This window comes from Orcinus orca, chromosome 7 (assembly GCF_937001465.1).
Source record: "Orcinus orca chromosome 7, mOrcOrc1.1, whole genome shotgun sequence".
NCBI lineage: Eukaryota > Metazoa > Chordata > Mammalia > Artiodactyla > Delphinidae > Orcinus > Orcinus orca.
Genome location: NC_064565.1, coordinates 11,542,373 through 11,565,073, shown reverse-complemented (window position 1 = coordinate 11,565,073; position 22,701 = coordinate 11,542,373). Strand labels below are relative to the sequence as shown.

Sequence of the window (22,701 nt, the reverse complement as noted above, 5' to 3'; positions counted from 1 at the left end):
CTGGTGGCACAGTGGTTGAGAGTCCGCCTGCCAATGCAGGGGACACGGGTTCGTGCCCCGGTCCGGGAAGATCCCACATGCCGTGGAGCGGCTAGGTCTGTGAGCCATGGCCGCTGAGCCTGCACGTCCAGAGGCTGCGTGTCCGGAGCCTGTGCTCCGCAACAGGAGAGGCCACAACAGTGAAAGGCCCATGTACCGCCAAAAAAAAAAAAAAAAAAAAAGACATAAATAAATGGAAACACATCCCATGTTCATGGATGAGTAAACTTAATACTAAGAAGTCAATACTATCCAAAGTGATCTACATATTCAATGCAATCCTTATCAAAATCCCAATGATTTTTTTTTTTGCGGAAATAGAAAAACCCATCCAAAAGTTCATAAGGAATCTCAAAGGATGCCAAATAGCCAAAACAATCCTGAAAAAGAACAAAATAGGAGGACTCACACTTCCTGATTTCAAAACGCACTACCAAGTTACAGTAATTAAAACAACACGTAGTGCTGGCATAAAGACCAATGGAATAGAGTCCAGAATTAAACCCTTGTATATTTGGTCAAATAACTTTTGACAAGGGTGCCAAGACTATGTAACAGGGAAAGAACAGTTTTTAAAACATTTAGTGATGGGAAAACTAGACATTCACATGCAAAAAAAAAAAAGTAGCCTTACTTTACACCAAATACAAAAGTTACCTTAAAATGGATCATACACCTAAATGTAAGAGCTAAAACTATAAAACTCTTAAAAGAAAATATAGAGGGAAAGCTTCATTTTTGCAACAATGTCTTGGATGTGACACCAAAAGCACAGTCAACAAAAGAAAAAACAGATAAACTGAAGTTCATCAAAATTTAAAACATCTCATGGATGAACCTGGAGGACACTATGTTAAGTGAAACAATCCAGTCATAGAAAAACAAATAATGCATGATTCCACTTATATGAGGTACCTAAAATAGTCAAATTCATAGAAGCAGAGAATAAAATAGTTGTGGGGTTGGGGGACCAGCAGGTGGTGAAAATGGGGCATTGTTATTCAATGTACATAAAGTTTCAGTTATTCTGATGACTAAGTTCTAGAGATTTGCTGTACAATGCCTGAAGTTATTAATATGGTACTGTGCACCTAAAATTTTGTTAAAAAGGTAAATATGTTAAGTGCTCTTACCACCACCAAAGAAAAGGGGGTGAGGGGGACACAAGGAATTTGGGGGAGGTATTGGATATGTCTATTACTCTGATAGTGGTGATGGTATCATGGGTGTTCATATATGTCCAAACTCATAAAATTGTACACATTAAATATGTGCAGTTATATTTTTTTATCAATTACACCTCAATATAACTGTTTAAAAAATTTTAAACTTCTGTGCCTCAAAGGACACAATCAGCTGGGTGAAAAGGTAATATATGGAATGTGAGAAAATATTTGCAAACCATTTATCTGATAAGAGGTTAACGTCCAAATATATAAAGAACTTTTACAATTCAACAACAAAAAACAAATAACATGATTAAAAAGTGGGCAAAGGACTTGAATAGACATTTCTTCAAAGAAGATATACAAATGGCCAATAAGAATATGAAAAGATGCTCCATATCACTAATCATTAGGGAAACTAATGCAAATCAAAACCACAATGAAATACCATCTCACACCCCTTACAATGGTTACTATCAAGAAAAAAGAAAATAATAAATGTTGGCAGAGATGTGGAGAAATTGGAACTCTTGTGTACTGTTGGTGGGAATGTAAAATGGTGCAGTCACTATGGAAAACAGTATGGCAGTTCCTCAAAAAATTAAAAACTAAGTTACCATATGATCCAGCAATTCCACTTCTGGGTATATACCCAAAAGAATTGAAAGCAGGGACTCAAACAGGTTTTTGTACTTCCATTTTCATAGGAGCATTATTTACAATAGCCAAAATGTTAAAGCAACCCAAGCGCTCACTGACAGATGAATGGATAAACAAAACATGGTGTATATGTATACAATGAAGTATTATTCAGCCTTAAAAAGGAAGTAGATTTTGACATATGCTACAACATGGATACACTTTAAGGACATTTTACTAAGTGAAATAAGCCAGCCAACAAAAATACAAATACTGTATGATTCTACTTATTTGAGGTACCTAATCAAATTCATACAGACATAAAGTAGAAAGGTGGTTGTCAGGGGCTGGGGTCAGAAGAAAAGGAGGAGTTTTTGTTTAATGGGTCTTGAGTTTCAGTTTTGCAAGATGAAAAGAGTTCTAGAAAAGGATGGTGGTGATGGTTGTACAACAATGCTAATATATTTAATGCCACTGCACTGTACACTTAAAAAATAGTGAAGACAGTAAATTTTAGGTTATTTTTATTTTACTACAATTTTAAAAATACCAAAGAAACACCCCAAAACACTTACTTCTTGCAAAATCCCAACAAGACTCAAATCTAAACTTAATGATCCTGCACTGTGCTTTCCTTCAAATGCAACTTTTTTTTTTTTTTTTTTTTTTTGGCTGTATAGGATCTTTGTTGCTGCGTGCAGGCTTTCTCTAGTTGTGGCGAGCAAGGGATACTCTTCATTGGAGTGCGTGGGCTTCTCATTGTGGTAGCTTCTCTTGTTGTGGAGCATGGGCTCCAGGCGCGCAGGCTTCAGTAGTTGTGGCACACGGGCTCAGTAGTTGTGGTGCATGGGCTTAGTTGCTCCTCGGCATGTGGGATCTTCCTGGACCAAGGCTCAAACTTGTGTCCCCTGCATTGGCAGGCAGATTCTTAACCACCGCACCACCAGTGAAGTCCCGCAACCATTTACTTTTAAAATGTAGGGTTTTATTTTGTATTTTAAATGATCTACTAACATTGTAAATACCTCCATTTCGTATGCTTTGAGGACTACCATTCACTCATGTCTTAAAAAAAAAAAATTATTAAGCGTCCACTCACTATGTGCCACATATACTGTAGTAAACAAAGTCCCTGTACTCTTGGGGCTTACACTTTAATGAGGAAGACATACAAGTGAATACAAAGTGCCAATGAAGAAAACAAACTCAGTGAATGAGTAAACAGGTAAGCACTCTAAAAACTGAGAAGGTATCAGTCTGAAGAAGAGTCAGTGGGAAAACTCTCAAGGCTAAAGAATAGCACACACAAATGCCCAAAAAGCTTAGCATGCTCCAGGAACTGTAGGAAGGACTGTGTGGTCAGTACTTTACAAAGCAAAGGGGGAGTGGCAAGAAATAAAATGAAAATGTAAGCTATAGCCACTACCAAGAAAGTTCATAAAGGAGTTTGACTATCATATATAATACAGCAGAAAGTCAGTTAGTGGTTTTAAGCAAAGATAAGATATGATTTGATTTGGGGTTTTTTGTTTGTTTGGTTGCATTTGTTTTTGTTTTGTTTTTAAATATCACATTGGGGGACCTCCCTGGTGGTCCAGTGGTTAAGACTCCATGCTCCCAATGCAGGCGGCCCAGGTTCGATCCCTGGTCAGGGAACGACATCCCACATGCCACAACTAAAGATCCCGCATGTCACAACGAAGATCTCGCATGTAGCAACAAAATATCCCGCGTGCCACAACTAAAGACCCCGTGCAGCCAAATAAATATAAATAAATAAATATTAAAAATAAATAAATATCACATTGGCTGCTGAATAAATGTAACAGCCAAAATGTGTATCACTCATAGAACGGATACACTATAAATTCAGGAACTGAATGTTATTTAGTTGGTTCATTTGCATTACTACAGATACATGTAACAAAACATGGATATTTATTCATATTGAGCAAACAATGCTTGAAGTTAAAAACATATGTTGAGCAAAAAAGCAAACAAAAAAGAATGCTTACAGTGTGCTTTCATTTGCAAAAGAGGGGAGGAATGACTTTAAGTGCAGATATATAACAGGTACTACCTCAGCCAGGTGACCAAGGTCAACATCACAGTGATAAATCAAGTTTATATCCAACCTTTAATATGATGTTATCAAATATGATGAAAATGGCACTTTACCTTTGTGGTCTTCCTCCAAGAACTCATAAACTAAGTAATAGGAGAAAATATCAGTCAAAATGAAATTTGAGAGACAGTCTAAGAAATATCTAGTCAATATTCTTCAAATCTGTCAAGGTCATTAAAAACAAGGAATGTTTGAGAAACTACCACAACCCAGAGGAATTAAGGCATTATAAAAGCCAAATGTAATCTGGCATCCTAGATGGGATCCTGGAATGGAGAAAGGACAACAAAATCTGAATAAAATATGAGATTAATAATGATATATCAATATTGATTCCTTACTTGTGACAAATGTATCATAATAACATAAGATGTTAACAATATGGAAACTCGGTGCAGAATACAAGAACGCTCTGAACTATCTAAAAGTTTCCTGTAAATCTAAAGCATTCCCAAACTCAAAAAATTATTTAAAGAATGAACTGTAAGAGAAACAGAAGCAGCAAAAACAGTTATAAGGTTACTTAAGGTCCAGAAGGAGATGATGGTATATTAAAGTGTTTAGAATAATATGGCAGCAGGTAAGATGGAGAAAAAAAAAAAGGATTCATGGTATATTTTGAAGACAAAAAGAGCTTGGACTTCCAGTTAATGAGGAATAAAAAGGTCAGCAAATCCTCTTCTCCAAAAGTAAGAATAAAACTGGACAAATTGCCAAAAATAACTATTTCAGGGATTTGGAAACTGCCAAAAGATAAACAACAAATTGAGAAGTATTTATTCAGGGAAAACTACCAGAACTTCAGGTAAAGCAGTGGGAGTCAGAAGATTCCCAACACTAGCCCAGTTTGGCCTACATAAGAACTTTCAACAGGGCAGAGTTGGCCCTGAAATTCAGCAGCTCTTGTTAAAGGGCTTGACTTGATTTGGTGTGAAAGATGAAAAGCCACGCTAAGTGACACTGTCAATAAAAGGAAAAAACAGGGTAAAAATGAACAGGGAAAACCAGTAGCTCTGCTAGGAGGAGGAGGAAAGGGTCCCAGCTGGGGGCAAAGTCAGACCAGTCAAAAATTTAAGGGGAAGATCTTGAAAATGAGAGAGCCACAGAAGTGCTGGATGAACTGTACAAATCCCTGGCTGACTAGGAAACTATGGGCATATGTAGACAGAGGAAACCCAAGAGGGCCAGGTACAAAGTAAAAAGTAAGGTCCACTTGGCTATTGCCTTAAATTTGCACTCTCCAATTCACACACATCCACCAGAAGATGGCTGAAGCCTTACAGGCTTGAAGTATTTGAGTGTAACCTCTGTTCTATCACTGACTGACCACTAAGTTATGCAGTCACAGGGCAACCCTTAGGAAGTCTGGCTTTAAAAATACAAACAGAGGGCTTCCCTGGTGGTGCAGTGGTTGAGAATCTGCCTGCCAATGCAGGGGACATGGGTTCGAGCCCTGGTCTGGGAAGATCCCACATGCCGCGAAGCAACTAGGCCCGTGAGCCACAACTACTGAGCCTGCCTGTCTGGAGCTTGTGCTCCGCGACAAGAGAGGCCGCAACAGTGAGAGGCCCGCACACCGCGATGAAGAGTGGCCCCTGCTTGCTGCAACTAGAGAAAGCCCACGCACAGAAACGAAGACCCAACACAGTCAAAAATAAATAAATAAATAAAAATACAAACAGAAAAACAAACAAAAATAACTAAGCAAATACAATAACAGCCAAACAAGAATGGGGAACAATGTATTATCTAATATGTCTAGTTCTCAAAAAAAAAAAAAAAAGTGAAGCAAGCAAAGAAAGAGAAAAGTGGGACCCATACTTAATATATATATATGGAAAAAAGCTATCAGTAGAAATGGACCCTGGGTAGGCTAAAATGTTGGAATTAGCAAAGACTTCAAGGCAGCTATTATAAATATATTTAAAAGAATTAAAGGAAAATCTGGTGAAAATTATTCCATAAATAAGAAACATCAATAAATAGAAACTATAAAAAAAGAACTGAAATGGAAATTCTAGAGGTGAAAAATACCATATCCAAATGTAAAGTGTATCAGATGGACTCAACAGTAAATCTGAGATGGCAGAAGAAAGAATTAAACTCCACAAAGAGATCAATAGTAGTCATCTAATCTGAAGAACAGAGAGAAAAAAGACTGAAGGAAAATTAACAAAGTCTCAGAGACCTGTGAGACATTAAGCAGACGAACACATTTTAATGAACGTCCCACAAGGAAAGAAGAAGAAAAAAGTGGACAGAAAAAAATATCTGAAGTAGCAATGGCCGAAAAGTTCCCAAATTTCTTGAAAAACAGGAATCTACAGATCCAAGAGGCTCAATAAACTCTAAACACAATAAATATCAAGAAATCAACACCTAAAATTTTTTTAAAGTCATTTGAAAAATCTTAAAAAAAAGATTCACACCTAGACACACATTGTAATTAAACTACAGAAAGCCAAACATAAAGAACATCTTAAAAGCTGAAAGAAAATAACTCATTTTGCTAGAGAGGAAAAATACAACTACTAACTTCTGTCATAAATAACTGAGTCAGAAAAAGGTGGAATGGCATGTGTAACAACAAAAATAAAACAAGAACACAAATATCAAGCAAGAATCATATATTCAGCAAGACTATGCTTCAAAATGGAAGGTGAAATAAAGACAATCCTAGACAAACAAAAACTGAGAGAATTCACTGCAAGAAGAACTGCTTTATAAGAATAAGGGGGGACTTCCCTGGTGGTCCAGTGGTAAAGAATCCACCTTCCAATGCAGGGGACGCAGGTTTCATCCCTGATTGGGGAACTAAGATCCCACATGCTGCAGGGCAACTAAGCCCGCGTGCCACAACTACTGAGTTTGCACACCTCAACAAGAGAGCCCGCATGCTACAAGCTACAGAGAGCCCACGCGCTCTGGAGCTCAAGCACCACTAGAGAGAGAAAATCTGCCCGCCACAACTACAGACAAGCCCGCATGCCACAACGAAGAGCCCACGCCATAACAAAAGATCCCACACACCTCAATGAAGACCCCGTATACTGCAACTAAGACCTGAGGCAGCCAAAAAAAAAAAAGGCAATAAATTTAAAAAAAGGAAAGAAATACTAAGGTGAGTTCTTCAGACTGAGAAGTGACATCAGATGAGGTAACTCAAATCCAACAGACAAAATGAAGCACACTAGAAAGAAATACGAGAGTAAGTTTGAGGATTATTAAAATGTTTTCTTTTTTCTTCTCTTAAGCTCCTTAAAAAACATATGATTGTAATTAAGCTAATTCACACATACATGTGCGCGTGCACACACACACACACAGACCATTCCACCCATTAATGGCAGATTACACATTCTTTTCAAGCACCCACGGAACATTCACCAAGGTAGACCTGGGCCATATCCTGGGCCACAAAATAAATTTCAACATATTTAAAAGAATTAAAATCATATAAACTATGTTCTCTGACCACAGTGGAAGCAATCCAGAAAGTAATAACAGAAAGACAACAAGAAAATCTTCAAACATTTGGAAGTGAAACAACATACCTAAAGAATAATCTGCAGCTAAAAGAGAAAGTCTCAACAAATTTTTAAGTATATAGAACTAAACGGAAATACAACATGTAAAACACAGGCAAAGAAGTGGTGAGAGGAAAAATTATAGCACCATGCTGGGCTGCTATTACACCTGCCTCTGCCCACCCAACAACTGCTCCATCTAATGTCTTTGGGGGTCTTGCAAATATGGAAAGGGGTAAGGCAAGAATGAATCCTGTGGTGTGGAATTGGGATTGAAGGTATCATCATAAGGCACAGTTTTGAAATATGTAAAAAAACAGATATAGATGTACACAAACACACACATTTGTACCTATATATGTTTTTTTGTCTTTTTTTTTTTAATATAAATTTATTTATTTATTTTTGGCTGTGTTGGGTCTTTGTTTCTGTGCGAGGGCTTTCTGTAGTTGCGGCAAGCGGGGGCCACTCTTCATTGCGGTGCACGGGCCTCTCACTATCGAGGCCTCTCTTATTGCGGAGCACAGGCTCCAGACACGCAGGCTCAGTAGTTGTGGCTCACGGGCCCAGTTGCTCCGCAGCATGTGGGATCTTCCCAGACCAGGGCTCAAACCCGTGTCCCCTGTATTGGCAAGCAGGTTCTCAACCACTGCGCCACCAGGGAAGCCCCCCTATATATGTTTTAAAGCTTTGTCTATGGAGACCTGGAAGCAGTGACATCCTACTCACAATGAGTACACCTGCTAAATGTTGGTTTCTAAATACCAATCTCCACTAAGAGGAATGAAGGATCCTTGAAAATACGGATTATTTCCATGTATGAATCAGGTAACTGCAAAGGAAGCCTAGAACATCTTACTGTGCCAGGAAGAAAGTATGCAAAGAATCGTGGGACATGTCAAAAGGACACAGGAACGACCTTGAAGGGGCTCCCACTAGCCAAATATGGGACAATTTGGGTTTCAAAATAAATAATGATCGATTACAACCCACTGAACAAAAAAGGAATCCATGAGTCCACAGACACATCATTAAAAAATGAATCAATAAATGGGAGAAGAGGAAGAAGACTTTCCTTTATTCTGACATTCAAAGCATGCGTTATTGAATGTAGACTTATAAATTATAATAATAAAATTATAAGATCATTATTTGGCAGTCATCAGTAGTAATAATTCAGCCAAGAAAAATCAATAAATGCTAAAACTAGTGGGTGAAGTGATGAGGAATGAGATACTTAGTCTCAAAATATCTTTCCCCCCAATGTTTATTAATTATAAAGGAAAAAAGTACCTTTTTTTAGTAGAAATCTGGCAGAAAGCTTAGTTAAGTAATCAATTAACATCACCAGTAATGGGCAAATTAAAATCATTTACACCTGATGGGATGCATTGAGAAGACTATCACATCACCTCTGTGATGTTCCTGCCAAAAATATATAACCTAAACTGAATCATAGGGGAAGCATCAGACAAACCTCAACTGAGGAATATTTTAAGAGTCAACTACTCTATAAATTTCAAAACTATCAAGATCATGAAAGTCAAGGAAACATGGAAGAATTGTTCCAGACAGAAAAACACTAAATACAAAATATGATCCTAGATTGAATTGTGTTGCTAAAAAGGACATTACTGAGACCACTGGCAAAACCTGAATGGGTTCTGTGGATTAGATGATACTATTCTATCAATGATAACTTCATGATTTTGATGGCTGTATTCCAGATATGTAAGAAAATGCCCTTGCTGATAGCAATTACAAACTAAAGTCTTCTGGAGTGATGGAGCCTCATGCTGGCAACTTAGTCTCAAATGATTAGAAAAGAAACTTCTTTACAACCATTTCTGCAACTTTTGAAAATTTCTAAAGAAAAAATTTTAAACAAACAAAGTTGGGAAAATATAAACATTACTGTTCCTCCCCAGTCTTCACTATCTCATCAAAAAAGCGTCTCTATTTTTCCAGCTGTTCAAGACAAAAATTTGGGGATAGCCCTGATTCCTTTCATTTTTTCATTCTACATTCCAACCTGTCAGCAAATCCTGTTAGCTTTTCCTTAAATATATATCTCCACCACTACCATTCCATTCCAAGGCATGATCATCTCTTGTGTGGGTTACTGCAATACCTTCCCATCTAACCAGCCTGTTTTCACTCCAAACCCTCATACAGTAACGAGAGTGATCTTTTTTTTTTTTAAGTCAGTGGATAAATAAACTGTGACACATTCAAGCAATAGAATATTCAGTGCTAAAAGAAATGAGCTCCCAAGCCATGAAAAAGACATGGAGGAACCTTAAATGCAATATTATAACTGAAAAAAGCCAATCTGAAAGGGCTATATACTGTATGACTCCAACCATATGACATTCTGGATAAGGCAAAATTATGGAGACAGTAAAAAGATCTGTGGCTGCCAGTGGCAGCCAGGGAGGGAGGGAGGAAGGGATGAATAGGTGGACCACAGAAGATTTTTAGGCCACAGAAGATTCTGTAGGGTATTATAATAATAGTAGATATATGTCATTATAAATTTGTCAGGACTCATTCAATAAATAACACAAAGAGTGAACCCCAATGTAAACTATGGACTTCAATGAATAAGAACCACTTCCCAGGTGGTCCAGTGGTTAAGACTCCACAATGCAGGGGGCCCGGGTTCGATCCCTGGTCAGGGAACTAGAACCCGCATGCCGCAACTAAAGATCCCACATATGTTGCAACTAAGACCCGGCACAGCCAAATATAAACAAACAAATAAATAAATATTTTTTTAAAAAGAATACATCAATACAGGCTCATCAAATGTAACAAATGTATCAATATCACACTAATGCAAAATGTTAATAATAGGGAAAACTGGGAGGGGTGAGGAGGTAAATGGGAACTCTGTACTTTATGGTCAATTTTTCTGTAAACCTAAAACTGCTCAAAAAAAAAAAAAAAGTAAAATTCCTTCCTTTTCACAGTCGGCAAGGGGCGGGGGGAAATACAAAGAGATTCCAAAAGAATGGCCATATGAAGTGTTGGCAAGGATGTTGTGCAACAAAAACATCCACATTGCTGGTAAGGATGTCAAACAGTACAACCACCTTATGAAACAGTTTGGCAAAATCTTACAACCCATCCATTTCACTCCTACATACTTACTCAAGAAAAATGAAAGCGTATGTCCACACAAATACTTGTACACAAATGCTCATAGCAGCGTTATGTGTAATAGCCCCAAACTGGAAACTCAAATGTCCATCACCAGGTGCATAGTTAATTTATGGTGACAAAAAGCAGATCATTGGTTGCCTAAGGACAATGGAAAGAGGCAAGACAGTGATGGGACTACAAAAGGGCATGAAGAAGCTTCTGGGGGTGGTGGATATGTTCACTATCTTGATGGGGTGATGGTTTTACAGGTGTGTATGTCCAATTTTAGCAAATCACGTATTTTAAATGTGTAGTCTGTCAATTATCTCAATCCAGCTACAAACTTTATTCTATAATGCTACTAGCACTGCAACTCTGACCACTGACTTTAAGCCAATTTATAAGTTACACAAGTCTCACTACCTTACAGACACCCCTTGCTTTTGATTTTTAAAAAATTACGCAGACTGGTGGCCCCTTTATTTGCCAGACTACAAATGAATTCTGACTCTAAAAAAATAAAGTCTGCCATCATTTGTCAGACACATTCCAATTTCAGATATTCAAAAATTCGGAAGACAATTTCAAAGGAGTACTTCCCCAGTAATATTGGTCACTTCCAGTTAGGAAGAACTGGGTAGCTGGGGGGTGAGAGTTGCACTGTGTATCTTTTCATAGTTTCTGTACTTTGTACCATATTATCTACTCAAAACCATATAAAGATCAAATTTAAAGAGAACTTTAAGTGTTCCCAAAACATCTTAAGTACTGATATAATAACAACAATACATAGCCTCCTAGAATGATTTAAGAAAATACTTACCTAGATGCAATAAATCTGGTTAATTCTTAATAACTTAATAGCGCTAGCTCTAATGTAATTTCAAACTGGTTGAATGATCACCCTCATGTGCAGGCAATCATTTGTAAACAGGCCTGCACATCCTCAGTAAGGCAGAGAAAAATCTAATGTCCATCTAGTGGTCCCTGTTGTCATGATAATCATCATATTTAGGATGTTTTTGCTTCCTTTCTGTTATCAAGTTCTAAAAGACTTTTTAGTTGATAAAATGTTTTATTATTTCTTGAACTGACATTTCAAAAGGACATGTAGTTTATCTGGCAAATCAAATTTGAGTTTTCACATTTCCTTGGGAAGCAGAGTATTGTAGTAGAATGTTTTAGATTCACACAGGGACTTGCATTCATAACTCTTGCCATTCTGAATACAATCAGAGTATTCATGGTCTTGTTTATAAAATGAAGATATCAGAGGTCATATTCCAGGTTTGCTTTAAGCACTGAATAAGATGATACGTATAGCACCTAACACAAATACCTAACATAGAGATTCTAACTTAATAGATGTCGGTTGCCTTCTCTTCCACCAAACAACTCAGAGCTAAAGGCAGGTTAAATTCTAAAAAGCAAATTCTAATTTTTCTCCTTTTTTAAGTATAACACAGTAACAAAATATTTGTGATCTGTAACATTATGTCATACTCACCTGCATTTTAACATTCAACAGGTCATGCTCCCGATAAAAATAAAAATAGCAAGCATAGTGGTTAGGAGCTCAGACTGTGGAGCCAAACTGCCTGGGTTTGAAATCTGCATCTGCCACTCACTAGTTGTGTAATGTTAGGCAAATGACTCAATCTCTCTTTGCCTTAATTTTCTTACCTGTAACAGGAAGATTTATATAGGTATAATCATCACCAGATTGCCATGGAAATTAAACAAGTTAATGCTTGTAAAGTGCTTAGAATGGGCCTAGCATATAGTAGTAATTATGTAAATGTTTGTTAAAATTAAGTTGATATATTAAGGGTTTTTTTTTCTCTTTCTTAGTTCTTAAATCATACTAAGAATGTTGGGGAATTTATTTTAAATGTCTACAAACCTTAATTATTTCCTACATTTTATTAAATGGATCTTAAAGGAGAATGGGGTAGCTCTTCAGTCAATACTCTTTTGGGCCTTTTAAAAACTTTCGGGACTTCCCTGGTGGTGCAGTGGTTAAGAATCTGCCTGCAATGCAGGGGACAAGGGTTCAAGCCCTGGTCCGGGAAGATCCCACATGCCGCAGAGCAACTAAGTCCGGGCGCCACAACTACTGAGCCTGCACTCTAGAGCCTGCGCCCACAACTACTGAGCCTGCGTGCCACAACTACTGAAACCCGTGCACCTAGAACCTGTGCTCCGCAACAAGAGAAGCCACCTCAATGAGAAGCCCACGCATCGCAACAAAGAGTAGGCCCCGCTCGCGGCAACCAGAGGAAGCCCGTAGGCAGCAACGAAGACCCAACGCAGCCAAAAAAAAAAAAAAAAAAATCTCTCAAATCACTGTAGGCTAATGTAGATGTATTTTACCCTGACTGGCATTCCCTGATATTTCTATCATGCACTAGAGAGGAAAAAACTCAACATTAGTTTACCAAAAATGTCACAAAATTCCCTGACAATAATGATAATGATGGCTCTCAAAGCCCATTTCCTCATCTATAAAATGGGGACAGTAACTGTACCTACTTCATTATTATAAGGCTTAAATGAAATATCTGTAAAGCACTTAGAACAATACCAAAGCATAGCGAACACTCAAAAAAATAATAATAAGTTTATTTATTAAGTTCAGCTTTGGAACCCACACAACCTTATTCAGAATCCACTCTTACATGCTACATTATATTGCCTCTCATTTGTCCACCAACACTTAGCCCCTGCCTACTGTGTACCAATATGCTCCCCTCACTCATCTCCTGGATTTAAAAAATGACAAAACACCAAATTCTAAAATACTGATGTCTTTTTAAAATTCTAAAATCTATCCAAAGCTTAAAAAATAAGCAAATACGCATACCTTATACTGGTATAATAAAATCACGGCCAGGGTCATCTTCAAAATAGGATTACGTTGAGCACACTCATTTTGCTGGTAGCAGTCGGACACTTTCTATTGCTTATATAAAACAAAACTGCCAAATAATATGAAACATAGTACTTCTCAGTCAGAACTTGAATTCAATATATATTGCCAGAACCTCAAACTCCAACATAAAACCCCAAAGCTAGCCAATTTTCATCAAATCAATTCCCATAATCCCTTTCATTTCATGCTTTGTAAAAAAGTTATGTGTACCGGGCTGTGTCCTCATGATACAGTAAGCTCCTGGAGGGCAAGAAACATTACTTACAAATCTTTATATCTCCTGAAGCACCTAAAAGCACTTTGTAAATAGCTAGGCCATTAACAAATACCTTAAACCTCAAATTTGAATCTCTTTACTACCACAACATAACATAGCACACACCTGTTTCAGTCAATCCAATCTACCTGCCTTCCCCAAAGGACTTGATAGATCCTACTTACTGGGCCTTAGCTTCTGTTCATCTCCTGAACGCCTATTTCCCCCTCCTCTTTAGGAATTCTTACTCCTAACATTCATCTCAAAACAACTTATTCATGAAACCTTTTCCAATTAACTTAATTGCCACTCTGAGCACTTTGCCCCCTATTTCCCCGATTTCTGGGCATGATCTCCTACATATCCAATTTGAAAATTCTAAAATTTTTGTCCACTGTGGCTTTTGCCATGTTTTCATTAGGCTAAGCTGACATTTAGGTATCCTTCATTCCTGTAAGATCAAAAGTATTACGGCTATCATTATTTAATTAAATACAGCTTCAGTATTTCAATATTAGATTACTACCTATACTTTTGTACTTAATTTTATTTCCATATTTTATATTATCTGTGATATTCCCACGGTACTTTGTATTTGCACATATGTACAGTAAACTGTTAAGTCCCAGGTTGCTAAGGACAGTCCTGGTTTATTTTTTAACATCTTTATTGGAGTATAATTGCTTTACAATAGTGTGTTAGTTTCTGCTTTATAACAAAGTGAATCAAATATACATATACATATATCCCCAAATCTCCTCCCTCTTGAGTCTCCCTCCCACCCTCCCTATCCCACCCCTCTAGGTGGTCACAAAGCACCGAGCTGATCTCTCTGTGCTATGTGGCTGCTTCCCACTAGCTATCTATTTTAGGTTTGGTAGTGTATATATGTCCATGCCACTCTCTTCATCTCAGCATATCCTTCCCCCTCCCCATGTCCTCAAGTCCATTCTCTATATCTGCGTCCTTATTCCTGTTCTTTCCCTAGTTCTTCAGTAGCTTTCTTTTTTTTTTTTAAGATTCTGTATGTGTTAGCATACAGTATTTGTTTTTCTCTTTCTGACTTACTTCACTCTGTATGACAGACTCTAGGTCCATTCACCTCACTACAAATAACTCAATTTCGTTTCTTTTTATGGCTAAGTAATATTCCATGATATATACGTGCCACATCTTCTATATCCATTCATCTGTCGATGGACACTTAGGTTGCTTCCACGTCCTGGCTATTGTAAATAGAGCTGCAATGAACACTGTGGTACATGACTCTTTTTGAATTACGGTTTTCTCAGGGTATATGCCCAGTGGTGGGAATGCTGGGTCGTATGGTAGTTCTATTTTTAATTTTTTAAGGAACCTCCATACTATTCTCCATAGTGGCTGTATCAATTTACATTCCTACCAACAGTGCAAGAGGGTTCACTTTTCTCCACACCCTCTCCATCATTTATTGTTTGTAGATTTCTTGACAACATCCATTCTGACTGGTGTGAGGTGAAACCTCATTGTAGTTGTGATTTGCATATCTCTAATGATTAGTGATGTTGAGCATCCTTTCATCTGTTTGTTGGCAATCTGATATCTTTTTTAGAGAAATGTCTACTTAGGTCTTCTGCCCATTTTTGGATTGGATTGTTTGTTTCTTTCATATTGACTGCATGACCTGATTGTAAAGTCTGGAGATTAATGCTTTGTCAGTTGCTTCATCTGCAAATATTTTCTCCCATTCTGAGGATTGTCTTTTTGTCTTGCTTATGTTCTCCTTTGCTGTGCAAAAGCTTTTAAGTTTCATTAGGTCCCACTTGTTTATTTTTGGTTTTATATCTATTTCTCTACAAGGTGAGTCAAAAAGGATCTTACTGTGATTTATGTCATAGAGTGTTCTGCCCAGGTTTTCCTCTAAGAGTTTTATAGTGTCTGGCCTTACATTTAGGTCTTTAATCCATTTTGAGTTTATTTTTATGTATGGTGTTAGGCAGTGTTCTAACTTCATTCTTTTACATGTAGCTGTCCAGTTTTCATAGCACCACTTATTGAACAGACTGTCTTTTCTCCAATGTATATTCTTGCCTCCTTTATCAAAAATAACATGACCACATGTGCGTGGGTTTATCTCTGGGCTTTCTATCCTGCTCCATTGATTTATATTTCTGTTTTTGTGCCAGTACCATACTGTCTTGATTACTGCAGCTTTGTAGTATAGTCTGAAGTCAGGGAGCCTGATTCCTCTAGCTCCGTTTTTCTTTCTCAAGATCGCTTTGGCTATTCAGGGTCTTTTGTGTTTCCATACAAACTGTGCAATTTTTTGTTCTAGTTCTGTGAAAAATGCCATTGGTAGTTTGATAGGGATTGCACTGAATGTACAGATGTTTTGAGAGGTATAGTCATTTTCACAATGTTGATTCTTCCAATCCAAGAACATGGTGTACCTCTCCATCTGTTTGTATCATCTTTAATTTCTTTCATCAGTGTCTTACAGTTTTCTGCATACAGGTCTTTTGTCTCCTTAGGTAGGTTTATTCCTAGGTATTTTATTCTTTTTGTTGCCACGGTAAATGGGAGTGTTTCCTTAATTTCTCTTTCAGATTTTTCATCATTAGTGTATAGGAATGCAAGAGATTTCTGTGCATTAATTTTGTATCCTGCTACTTTACCAAATTGATTAATTACCTCTAGTAGTGTTCTGGTTGCATCTTTAGGATTCTCTATGTATAGTATCATGTCATCTGCAAACAGTGACAGCTTTACTTCTTCTTTTCCAATTTGGATTCTTTTTATTTCTTTTTCTTCTCTGATCGCCATGGGTAAAACTTCTAAAACTACGTAGAATAATAATGGTGAGAGTGGACAACCTTGTCTTGTTCCTGATCTTAGAGAAAATGGTTTCAGTTTTTCACCACTGAGAACAATGTTGGCTGTGGGTCATGTATGGCCTTTATGATGTTGAGGTAAGTTCCCTCTATGCCTACTTTCTGGAGGGTTTTATCATAAATGGGTGTTGAATTTTGTCAAAAGCTTTTTCTGCATCTATTGAAATGATCATATGGTTTTTCTCCTTCAATTTGTTAATATGGTGTATCACACAGATTGATTTGCATATACTCAAGAATCCTTGCATTCCTGGGATAAACCCCACTTGATCATGGTGTATGATCCTTTTAATGCACTGTGCGATTCTGTTTGCTAGTATTTTCTTGAGGATTTTTTGCATCTATGTTCATCAGTGATGTTGGCCTGTAGTTTTCTTTCTTTGTGACATCTCTGTCTGGTTTTGGTATCAGGGTGATGGTGGCCTCGTAGAATGAGTTTGGGAGTGTTCCTCCCTCTGCTATATTTTGGAAGAGTTTGAGAAGGATAAGTTAGCTCTTCTCTAAATGTTTGATAGAACTCACCTGTGAAGCCATCTGGTCCTGGGCTTTTGTTTGTTGGAAGATTTTTAATCACAGTTTCAATTTCAGTGCTTGTGATTGGTCTGTTCATGTTTTCTATTTCCTCCTGGTTCAGTCTCAGAAGGTTGTGCTTTTCTAAGAATTTGTCCATTTCTTCCAACCATTTTATTGGCATATAGTCGCTTGTATTAATCTCTCATGATCCTTTGTATTTCTGCAGTGTCAGTTGTTACTTCTCCTTTTTCATTTCTAATTCTATTGATTTGAGTGTTCTCCCTTTTTTTCTTGATGAGTCTGGCTAATGGTTTATCAATTTTGTTTATCTTCTCAAAGAACCAGCGTTTAGTTTTACCGATCTTTGGTATTGTTTCCTTCATTTTTTTTTCATTTATTTCTGATCTGGCCTTTATGATTTCTTTCCTTCTGCTAACTTTGGCGTTTTTTTGTTCTTCTTTCCCTAATTGCTTTAGGTGTAAGTTTAGGTGGTCTGAGATGTTTCTTGTTTCTTGAGGTAGGACGGTATTGCTATAAACTTCCCTCTTGGAACTGCCTTTGCTCCATCCCATAGGTTTTGGGGTCATCGTGTTTTGTCATTTGTTTCTAGGTATTTTTTGATTTCCTCTTTGATTTCTTCAGTGATCTCTTGGTTATTTAGTAATGTATTGTTTAGCCTCCATGTGTTTGTATTTTTTATTTTCCTGTAATTAATATCTAGCCTCATAATGTTGTGGTCGGAAAATATACTTGATATAATTTCAATTTTCTTAAATTTACCAAGGATTGATTTGTGTCCCAAGATATGATCTATCCTGGAGAATGTTCCATGAACACTTGAGAAGAAAGTGTGTTCTGTGGTTTTTGGATGGAATGTCCTATAAATATCAATTAAGTCCATTTTGTTTAATGTATCATTTAAAGCTTGTGTTTCCTTATTTATTTTCATTTTGGATGATCTGTCCATTGGTGAAAGTGGGGTGTCAAAGTCTCCTACTATGATTCTGTTACTGTTGATTTCCCCTTTTATGGCTGTTACCATTTGCCTTATGTATTGAGGTGCTCCTATGCTGTGTGCATAAATATTTACAACTGTTATATCTTCTTCTTGGATTGATCCCTTGATCATTATGTAGTGTCCTTCTTTGTCTCTTGTAATAGTCTTTATTTTAAAGTCTATTTTATCTGATATGAGAATTGCTACTCCAGATTTCTTTTGATTTCCATTTGCAGGGAATATCTTTTTCCATCCCCTCACTTTCAGTCTATATATGTCCCTTGGTCTGAAGTGGGTCTCTTGTAGACAACATATATATGGGTCTTTTTTTCGTATCCATTCAGCCACTCTGTGTCTTTTGGTTGAAGCATTTAATCCATTTACATTTAAGGTAGTTATCGATACGTATTACCATTTTCTTTATTGTTTTGGCTTTGTTATTATAGGCCTTTTCCTTCTCTTGTGCTTCCTGCCTCGAGAAGTTCCTTTAGCATTTGTTGTAAAGCTGGTTTGGTGGTACTGAATTCTCGCAGCTTTTGCCTGTCTGTAAAGGTTTTAATTTCTCCATCGAATCTGAATGAGATCCTTGCTGGGTAGAGTAATCTTGGTTGTAGGATTTTTTCCCTTTCATCACTTTAAATATGTCCTGCCACTCCCTTCTGGCTTGCAGGGTTTCTGCTGAAAGATCAGCTGCTAACCTCACGGGGATTCCCTTGTATGTTATTTTTTGTTTCTCCCTTGCTGCTTTTAATATTTAATCTTTGTATTTAATTTTTGATAGGTTGATTAATATGTGTCTTGGCTTATTTCTCCTTGGATTTATCTTGTATGGGACTCTCTGCACTTCCTGGACTTGAATGACTGTTTCCTTTCCCATATTAGGGAAGTTTTCAACTATAATCTCTTCAAATATTTTCTCAGTCCCTTTCTTTTCCTCTTCTTCTACTGGGCCCCCTATAATTTGAATGTTGGTGCATTTAATGTTGTCCCAGAGGTCTCTGAGACTGTCCTCAATTCTTTCCATTCTTTTTTCTTTATTCTGTTCTGCGGTAGTTATTTCCACTATTTTATCTTACGGGTCACTTATCCATTCTTCTGCCTCAGTTATTCTGCTATTGATTCCGTCTAGAGAATTTTTAATTTCATTTCTTGTGTTGTTCATAATTGTTTGTTTGCTCTTTTGTTCTTCTAGGTCCTTGTTAAATGTTTCTTATATTTTCTCCATTCTATTTCCAAGATTTTGGATCATCTTTACTATCATTACTCTGAATTCTTTTTCAGGTAGACTGCCTATTTCCTCTTCATTTGTTAGGTCTGGTGGGCTTTTATCTTGCTCCTTCATCTGCTGTGTATTTCTCTGTCTCCTCATTTTGCTTAACTTACTGTTTGGGGTCTCTTTTTCACAGGCTGCAGATTTGTAGTTCCCGTTGTTTCTGGTGCCTGCCCCCAGTGGCTAAGGTTGGTTCAGTGGGTTGTGTAGGCTTCCTGGTGGAGGAGACTGGTGCCTGTTTTCTGGTGGGTGAGGCTGGATCTTGTCTTTATGGTGGGCAGGACCGTGTCCAGGGTGTGTTTTGGGGTGTCTGTGACCTTATTATGATTTTAGGCAGCCTCTCTGCTAATGAGTGGGGTTGTGTTCCTGTCTTGCTAGTTGTTTGGTGTAGGGTGTCCATCACTGTAGTTGCTGGTCGTTGAGTGGACCTGGGTCTTAGTGTTGAGATGGAGATCTCTGAAAGAGCTTTTGCTGTTTGATATTATGTGGAGCCAGGAGGTCTCTGGTGGACCAATGTCCTGAACTTGGCTCTCCCACCTCAGAGGTACAGGCCTGACACCCAGCCAGAGCACCAAGACTCTGTCAGCCACACGGCTCAGAGGAAAAGGGAGTGAGGGAGGGAGAGAGAAGAAAAAAAGCAAGAGAAGGAGAGAAGGAGAGAAAGAGAGAAAGAAAAGAAGGAAGAACAGGAAGGAAGGAAGGAGGGAAAGGAAAAAAGAAAGGAAGGAAGGAAGGAAGGAAGAGAAAGAAAGAAAGAAAAAGAAAGAAAGAAGAGAGAAAGAAGAGAAAGAAAAAAGGAAGGAAGAAAGAAGAAGAGAGAGAAAGAAAAAAGAAAGGAAGAAAGAGAAAGAAAAGAAAGAAAGAGAAAGAACAAAAGAAAAAGAAAGGAAGAAAGAAAGAGGAAGGAAGGAAGAAAAGAAAGTTATTAAAATAAAAAAATTATAAAAATAAGCAAAGTAAAAGTAATTTTAAAAAAAGAAAAAGATAAGAAAGAAGAGAACAACCAAACCAAAAAACAAATCCACCAATGATAACAATCACTAAAAAAACTATACTTAAAAAGAAAAAAAAAAAAACCAACACAGACAGACAGAACCCTAGGACAAATGGTAAAAGCAAAGCTACACAGATAAAATCACACAAAGTCCACCAACTCAATTTTCGGATGATCTGTTGTCTATTCAGGTATTCCAGAGATGCAGAATTCATCAAGTTTATTGTGGAGATTTAATCCACTGCTCCTGAGGCTCCTGGAAGAGATTTCCCTTTCTCTTCTTTGTTCACATAGCTCCTGGGGTTCAGCTTTGGATTTGGCCCCGCCTGTGCATGTAGGTCACCTGAGGGCATCTGTTCTTTGCTCAAACAGGACGGGGTTAAAGTGTGGCAGAGGCCGAAGTGATGGCGCATCAGTCTGAGGCGCACTGTGTGTTCTCCCGGGGAAGTTGTCCCTGGATAATGGGACCCTGCCAGTGGTGGGCTGCACAGGCTCCCGGGAGGGGAGGTGTGGATAGTGACCTGTGCTCGCACACAGGCTTCTTAGTGGCTGCAGCAGCAGCCTTAGTGTTTCATGCCCGCCTCTGGGGTCCGTGCTGATAGCCACAGCTTGCGACCGTCTCTGGAGCTCGTTTAGGCGGTGCTCTGAATCCCCTCTCCTCATGCACCCCAAAGCAATGGCCTCTTCTTGCCTCTTAGGCAGGTCCAAACTTTTTCCCGGACTCCCTCCCAGCTAGCTGTGGTGCACTAGCCCCCTTCAGGCTGTGTTCATGCAGCCAACCCCAGTCCTCTCCCTGGAATCTGAACTCAGAAGGTAAAGCCTCAGCTCCCAGCTCTCACCCGCCCCAGCGCGTAAGCAGACAAGCCTCTCGGGCTGATGAGTGCTGGTTGGTATCGATCCTCTATGCGGGAATCTCTCTGCTTTGCCCTCTGCACCTCTGTTGCTGTGCTCTCTTCCGTGGCTCCGAAGCTTCCCCCCGTCACCACCCATCTCCACCAGCGAAGGGGCTTCCTAGTGTGTCAAAACTTTTCCTCCTTCATAGCTCCCTCCCAGAGGTGCAGGTCCCATCCCTATTCTTTAGTCTCTGTTTTTTCTTTTTTCTTTTGCCCTACCCAAGTATGTAGGGTGTTTCTTGCCTTTTGGGAAGTCTGAGGTCTTCTGCCAGCATTCAGTAGGTGTTCCGCAGGAACTGTTCCACATGTAGATGTATTTCTGATGTATTTGTGGGGAGGAACGTGATCTCCACTTCTTACTCCTCTGGCATCTTGCAGGTCTTCCCCAGTTTATTTTTGTTGCTCCAAAACCATTATTAAAATAGCATGCTTTCACTCTCAAAAGTAGCCCAGTTTGGATAACTAATTATGAGGTCACCCTAATATGTCTGTCTCTCCCCAACCAGAATGGAGTCTATGACTACAGGAACAATGATCAATTTATTTATCTTCAGTGCTAACACAGAGAAGGCAGTCAAACATTTTAGTAATAACTGTGCACATGAACAACTAAAACTAGATAACAAACTTATTAAAAGCTCATTTTACTGATTCCTAAGATTTTTCAATACACATTCAGTGAATTTAAAAATTAAAATAGAAAGAAAAAAACACAATGTGAATACTTCCATTAAAAAATCACTTATATACTCCAACAACACAATGAAACAATTATCATTAATAAAATATCCATACAGCCCTTTAGGTCTGATTATACAAGAGAAAACAGACTGGAATAATATCTTCAAAATGCTGAGGGAAAAATAACTGCCAATCTAGACTTTCACTCACAACTAAAATGTCATTCAAGAATAAGAGCTAAAAATTTCCAACAAACAGAAATCATAATTTATCACCAACAGACCCTTCTTAGTTGAGGAACTCCTAAAGGATATACTTCATGAAGAAGGAAAGTGATTCCAGGAGAACAAAAGCTGGAAATAATTGGTAAATGTGGTTAACTTACACAAATATTAATTGTATTAAAAGAATAAAATGCTTAATTCGAGGAACTGAAAAATAACAAGGTAGAATTATTATACCAAATGACTACAACGAAAGGAGGGACTCATCCATAGTGGCCTTCTTCTGGAAGCTTGTCCCTTCTACCACCACCACCTCCAACCACCCACCTGATTACTAAGTGTCACCAAATTAGCTCAGTGTGGTCCCACACCATAACTGATGGTCCAGAGGTAGGCAATTGGCCCAAGCAGGAGCAAACACGGACAATCTT

At 38.1% G+C, this 22,701-nt stretch overlaps 2 protein-coding genes and 1 non-coding gene across 4 annotated transcripts in view; 2 read left to right on the top strand and 1 right to left on the bottom strand.

Annotated features, from left to right (window-relative positions):
• GPR17 (G protein-coupled receptor 17) overlaps window positions 1-22,701 on the top strand; it is a 397,229-nt gene that overhangs the window by 107,721 nt on the left and 266,807 nt on the right. The window lies entirely within an intron of this gene.
• Window positions 1-22,701, bottom strand: part of MAP3K2 (mitogen-activated protein kinase kinase kinase 2) — a 99,223-nt gene that overhangs the window by 66,420 nt on the left and 10,102 nt on the right. The gene's annotated exons all lie outside the window — the stretch shown is intronic.
• TRNAW-CCA (transfer RNA tryptophan (anticodon CCA)) lies at window positions 3,428-3,500 on the top strand. Its single transcript has one exon. It is a non-coding gene; the product is annotated as a tRNA-Trp (tRNA).